The sequence below is a fragment of the Episyrphus balteatus genome, chromosome 4 (genome assembly GCF_945859705.1).
Source record: "Episyrphus balteatus chromosome 4, idEpiBalt1.1, whole genome shotgun sequence".
NCBI lineage: Eukaryota > Metazoa > Arthropoda > Insecta > Diptera > Syrphidae > Episyrphus > Episyrphus balteatus.
In genome coordinates, this window is record NC_079137.1 from 30,488,107 (window position 1) to 30,494,507 (window position 6,401).

The 6,401-nt window shown below is 28.9% G+C and overlaps 1 protein-coding gene across 1 annotated transcript in view; it reads right to left on the minus strand.

Annotated features, from left to right (window-relative positions):
* The window catches only part of LOC129917873 (sodium-dependent nutrient amino acid transporter 1-like), a 268,552-nt gene that overhangs the window by 9,980 nt on the left and 252,171 nt on the right, over window positions 1–6,401 (minus strand). The window lies entirely within an intron of this gene.

Sequence of the window (6,401 nt, forward strand, 5' to 3'; positions counted from 1 at the left end):
AGAAAAGTATAAGATCTGGCTGGCCAATACTATGCCATTTACGGAAAAATCGATCTTAAAAAATGTTTTTTTTTTCAATTTTTCCCAATATTTTCTGAAATAAAAATGCAGTTCTTCTGCACAGTCTTAAATGAAAGTTATTTATTTAAAATGTAGCGTCCCAAATTTTTCACAAATTTTTTGATTAAAAAATTATCTACTAATTTTGCGTTTAACTTTTTTCGATAGGAGGTCTACTTTCCACAGAAAAATACGATTTTTGACACCCACCCCTCTTTTACGCCCACTTAACCCCTTGACTTTGGTGAGATAATTTGAAAAATGTCTGGACTTTACCACAGTCTGGTACTTTCATTAAGCTTTATTTTTGGTTGTAAGCTTGTACAAAACTCAGCTTTGGTTGTACAAAACTGTACAAAACTTTTGCCTAACGTACTTTTTTTTAATTTTGCGATATTTCCGGGCTGGGGAAATGTACGTGTTGTACACGTTTAAACCAAGTGTCAAAGAAAAATCATGAAAACGTCGATAACTTTTCGAAAATCAGAAGAAGTTTAAAAAATCAACAGGATGTGAGTGAGATGCTGAATGATAGTAAAGTAGTAATGTACAAAGTCACACAAGATTCTAAGCTATTGTATTTAATCAATCGTCTGTACAATCAGTCACGTATAAAATAAGAAAGCCCTCAAAAAGTTTGTATGTTGCGATAGCCAAAAATTCTTGGTAAGATAGAACTTCCTATTTGGAATATATTTTGGTATCCACACTTTAAATGTGTATTCTGTGGTAAGAGGTATTTTCCAATCTTGTTGACCGAAGGTTGATTTCTAAAAACTAATTTTGATTTAACAAAACAAACTTTCTTATCATATTTGACAGTATAGGGTAAGGTGGTATAAGAGTGCGCATTTTAGACAAAACACCAAATAAAACAATAACAAAAAGAATTTAACTACTTTTTTTGTATATAGTTTTTAGTTTATAATCAAAGCAACAAAAAAAACTTAAAACTGGTAACAAAAATGTATTAATTCAATAGTTATAAACAAAATACCACATTAGGTCATTTGCGCACTCTTATACACACTATTGTGTAAGAGTGCGCGGCTTAGTTTGTAAGAGTGCGCAGCTGCGTACAGGTGTAATTTCGCACTAAAGTCGCAAACAAAACTGCCTATCTTTAAATAAACAGAGTATTTTTCAACCCATCACTTCTTGCATGAGGAACAATCAATTTAGTCTTCGATTATTGGTTCCGAGAAAATTTCAATATTTCCTAGTTACTTTCATTCGCTTGTTTTTGTAAAACTTGTATTTGGTTTCTTTTTGGTTGGAATTGCTTTTTCTAGCTGCTGTTTGCTGGTATATGAACAAATGCCAGTTATTTTTAAGCCTTGGAAAGCATTTGCTGCTTTTTTAACCCGCGCACTCTTATACATCATCATGGTATGCACTCTTACACGTCCAGACATGTAATCGAAGAATATATATGTATTGCACAATGATTGGTAATAAAATCTTACGTGTTCCTTAAATGTTTCTTTTTGTCGACTTTTCAATGTCCCATACTTTGTTTATTGTTATTTTTTATTGTTAAGCGGAAAATTTAATTTGTTTGGCAAGCAAAATTGGAAAAAAAAGTGCTAAAAAACTTAAACTGAACTAGCACCTCTGTTTACAAACACATTTACATGAAATTTTGACAGCAGATCAAACTCACTTAGATCTTTCCAAAATAAGTGCATTCAGTCTTATATTCCCTTTCAAACCGTAGAAAATCGCTTTGCGCACTCTTATCAACCGCGCACTCTTATACCATCCTACCCTACAGATAGAGTTAAATGGTTAAAGCTCTTCAGACTGTTATCTGTATGTATAATGGAGTTGAGTTATTGCATCAGCGTGTGTTTTAAAAATAAAATTAAATACACAATATCAGAAAAATCGAAGAAAAGATTAAAGAAAGGTAAATTATGAAAATCACTTTGAAATGATGGAGGAAATTTGAAAGCTTAGAATTTTCTAAAATTATTTTATTCGAAGTCTTGAATTTACAATTTGCAAACATTGACAATGATATTGTCGGTTACTACCATTAGGTTTTTATTTAAATACGGTTTTTTTTTTGTAATCTATTCAATGATTGTAAACAAATGCTAGATGAATCAGAGTAGCTTTAAAGTCGGAGCTTGTAACAATCATAATCACTCATCATAAATTGAAAACAATATTAAATCACTATCAAATAATGATATCAATCAAGATTTTACTAAGTGATTTATTGCTTGATAATAATTTTTTTTATTTGTTTATTGATTTCTTTAAGATAATACACAAAAGCGGAATCAATGTCTTCACAAAGAAGTATTTAATTGACATTTTACTCTTATCTATGTAATGTCAATTTAAACGGGATTAAAAAACAATTACGACCCGATTATACCTTAAAGTTTTTTTTATTATATTGAAGCAATACATTTTTAATTGTTTTGATGGATTATGGTTTTGAAATTATTCCTTTTTTTAATTAAAGAGAATTTGATAGTAGTTTATGTTTTGTTTACATTAAACCTTGGTTGAGGTTAAAAAATTAAAGACAATTCAATCGGCGAGTTTTTTTCATGGAAAATATTCAATAAAAATAACTTTTTAAAAACTCGTTGAGGAGAATTGTGACAACACTAGAATGTTTTGAGAAAATCGATGTCAGACTTGTAAATGGCTGATTTATCTATAAAATATTTACTTTATTTAAATATTGTTACAATCTTATGAAGGACGATACAAAAGTCACTAAAAATGATTGAAAAGGCATTGAAAAATGAAATAGAACATTTCATTAGAAAAAAGTTAAGAAAAAAGTTCTATGTTGGTTAGACATGAAATCTATGGAAAAACAAACAATACCTACATCATTTTTTTAACCATACTTAAAACTCCAGTTACGCTTAAAATCTTCCGTTTATATAAAAAATTAAATTTCATTATAAAACATATTTTAGGTATTTTTTTAAACAAAAAGGTAGACTTATTCGTGGAACGAAATACAGAAGGCTGATTTTTTTTAAATCTGAAAGAAGTTTATTAGTGGGATGCCCCACCCCCAAGTTAGATTATGAACACTATGCTTATTGATTTGAATGTTCATATTAAGTTCAAAACCTATCAAATGAAAATATTTGATTTGCTTACAAACAAAACTGTGTGAAATAATTCTAATATAATTTATCCCCAGTTAAAAAAAAAAAAAAAAAACACAAAAAAATCTAAAAATACCTATTACAAACATAAACCAAAACTATTCATGATACACTTTTCGGAAGAAGTAAATGTTCAAACCAATTTCAATAGATAGATAAAATAGTATTTAACATTGCTTTTAGATATTTAACATTTTATCTTATGAGATAAAAACTCTTCATAGAATTATAAATATCTCACGGTTGAAAGCAATAATACAAAAGTAGCTACGGTAGGGTTCGGGCTTTTAATTTAACAATCTCAATAATTTTTTTTACAAAATACACGCTAGGAATTATTGAAGTACAACCCATTTTCGTATTGCTGATTTATATTTGTTTAACTCTCATTAAAGACAAAAATTTAATCCTATTGTCCTCAAAGAATTTGTTTTATTTTTACTGAAACTAGTAAACTAGTTGCTTCAAACTTAGTACTTAGTACTAAGAGTTTTGAGGGAAATTGAAATTAATTTCCTAGTACCAAAATTAGCGTTACTTGACATATGACCAAAATGGAAAAGTTTTTTTTTTCTCAAAAATGGCTCAAACGGTTTTAATTTAAAAAAATAATCTGCTGCCGAAATTAAAGTCTTACTTTTGTAATTATACGTAAAAAATGTATGAGTTTCAATACAAAAGACAGAAAGATAAACTTGTTATATAGCTCAGGGAAATTAGTCAAAATATGGGCATGAAATCGCATTTTTCGCGGGACAAAATTTTTTTCATGAAATGTGTTCGGGTGGTTGTCCTTATCATAAAAGTCAATTTGTTGGCATAATTGGAGGTTGGGAACAGCCGCCATCTTGGAAAAGAGATTGGTATCGTTTTTATTAAATAGCTCCATTGTTATTCATTTTAACAAAAAATGACAAAGGTAAGACTTATTAACAATAAAATTATCTAAGAAATGATATACAAAACAATTCCGTGAGTTGATTAAATAAAATTTTATAGTTGGTCAAAGTGCGGGTTTGTATCGCAAGGTTGGGACAAAATGACATTTTTCATATATCTGACGAACTTTTGATTTGTTTGGATAATTCTTCATGAATAAATTGTTGTATTTATAATTACCTATAAAATGAGCCCACAATCGTTATTGTCACCATCGTATTGTAGAAGTAATCTAACTCGGAATCTCTCCATGTACTAGTCAAAAGTAAGAAAAAAGCTGTTTTTTTGCTAGTAGGCCGAGAAAATTTTGGGAGTAGAGGTATAACCAAAATATAAGTACGCAGTTTTGCAGCCATACGCGTGTTAATGTCGATTTCGAAGGTCTGACAACTCTAATTTTGTGCTTTATACGGTTTTTGGGGGGTTAAATAACGTAAGTTTTCCAGTTAATGTGAATGGGCTAAATGTATACTATTTGAAATTATAAATATACAAGCTGATGCTCTATTATTTTTCCTAAATCTGGACACCTCAATCTCGGCTATGGGGTTAATAGAACTCACGATATAAGCTTTTTTAACTAACCATATCAGGCTTTTCAATTCAAATAAACAAACAAAAATCTAAACAAAAAAAAGCTTCTAAAACATAATCGTATAAACGGCTTATATATAGTTCTATTGGTCACATCCTCAAGATTGGGGTGTTCAGATTTAGGAAAAATAATAGAGCATCAGCTTGTATATTTATAATTTCAAATAGTATACATTTAACCCATTCACATTAACTGGAAAACTTACGTTATTTAACCCCCCAAAAACCGTATAAAGCACAAAATTAGAGTTGTCAGACCTTCGAAATCGACATTAACACGCGTATGGCTGCAAAACTGCGTACTTATATTTTGGTTATACCTCTACTCCCAAAATTTTCTCGGCCTACTAGCAAAAAAACAGCTTTTTTCTTACTTTTGACTAGTACATGGAGAGATTCCGAGTTAGATTACTTCTACAATACGATGGTGACAATAACGATTGTGGGCTCATTTTATAGGTAATTATAACTACAACAATTCATTCATGAAGAATTATCCAAACAAATCAAAAGTTCGTCAGATATATGAAAAAATGTCATTTTGTCCCAACCTTGCGATACAAACCCGCACTTTGACCAACTATAAAATTTTATTTAATCAACTCACGGAATTGTTTTGTATATCATTTCTTAGATAATTTTATTGTTAATAAGTCTTACCTTTGTCATTTTTTGTTAAAATGAATAACAATGGAGCTATTCAATAAAAACGATACCAATCTCTTTTCCAAGATGGCGGCTGTTCCCAACCTCCAATCATCCCAACAAATTGACTTTTATGATAAGGACAACCACCCGAACACATTCCATGAAAAAAATTTTGTCCCGCGAAAAATGCGATTTAAATTACTAATTTCCCTGGGCTAATACTCATACAAACAAACTTTTATTTTTTTTTTTTTTATGAAAAAATATTTTTTCAACTGCAATTAAAGGTACTTGCCATAAAATAGTTTTCTTGATTTCTGAATAATAATATTTACCTCGTAAAATATTTAACCGGTTTCAACGAAATTTTTTGTACGAAAACACTTTAGTAACTTTAATTTAAAAGTTAGGAAAAATATCAATCAATTTTTTTCAAAATGAACTGATGGACTTCCTTGATTTTTTTTAAATTATTTATCTGGATTAATAACTTCTTCAGAACAATGTACTTTTTTTTGGAAAAGTTTTTGAAAATTTGTATATGTACCTACAAAAAACTATTTTTATTAAAAACGATTAAAAACGAATCCAACAATTTTCCAAAAATTTGATGTAATATGTATAAGATATCAAATGACATGGGTACTATATTTGGAGATGAAATTCATATTTAAACGTGTTATCGTAATTTTAAAATCAACTTTTAATACTTATAATGCTGATCAAAATTATATTTGAAAAAACAAGATTTTTTTATCAATTTATAGTAGGCAATGTAAAAACATTAAATTCTCTACGATTTCGAAAACAACCTCTACTCTTTGTGCATTTGGTCCATTTGATCCTCAGCGTACCTTTGATTTCTTAAAATTTGTTGATATTTCCATTGTTTCCGGATTAATAATTAATTTTGTATGAAGTTGATCAATTTTTTTTATTTTATGAAATGAGTCCTGTAAATCGTTGTATGTAAAAAATATAGGAAAAAAATCGTTGATATTGATTAATAAAACTTTT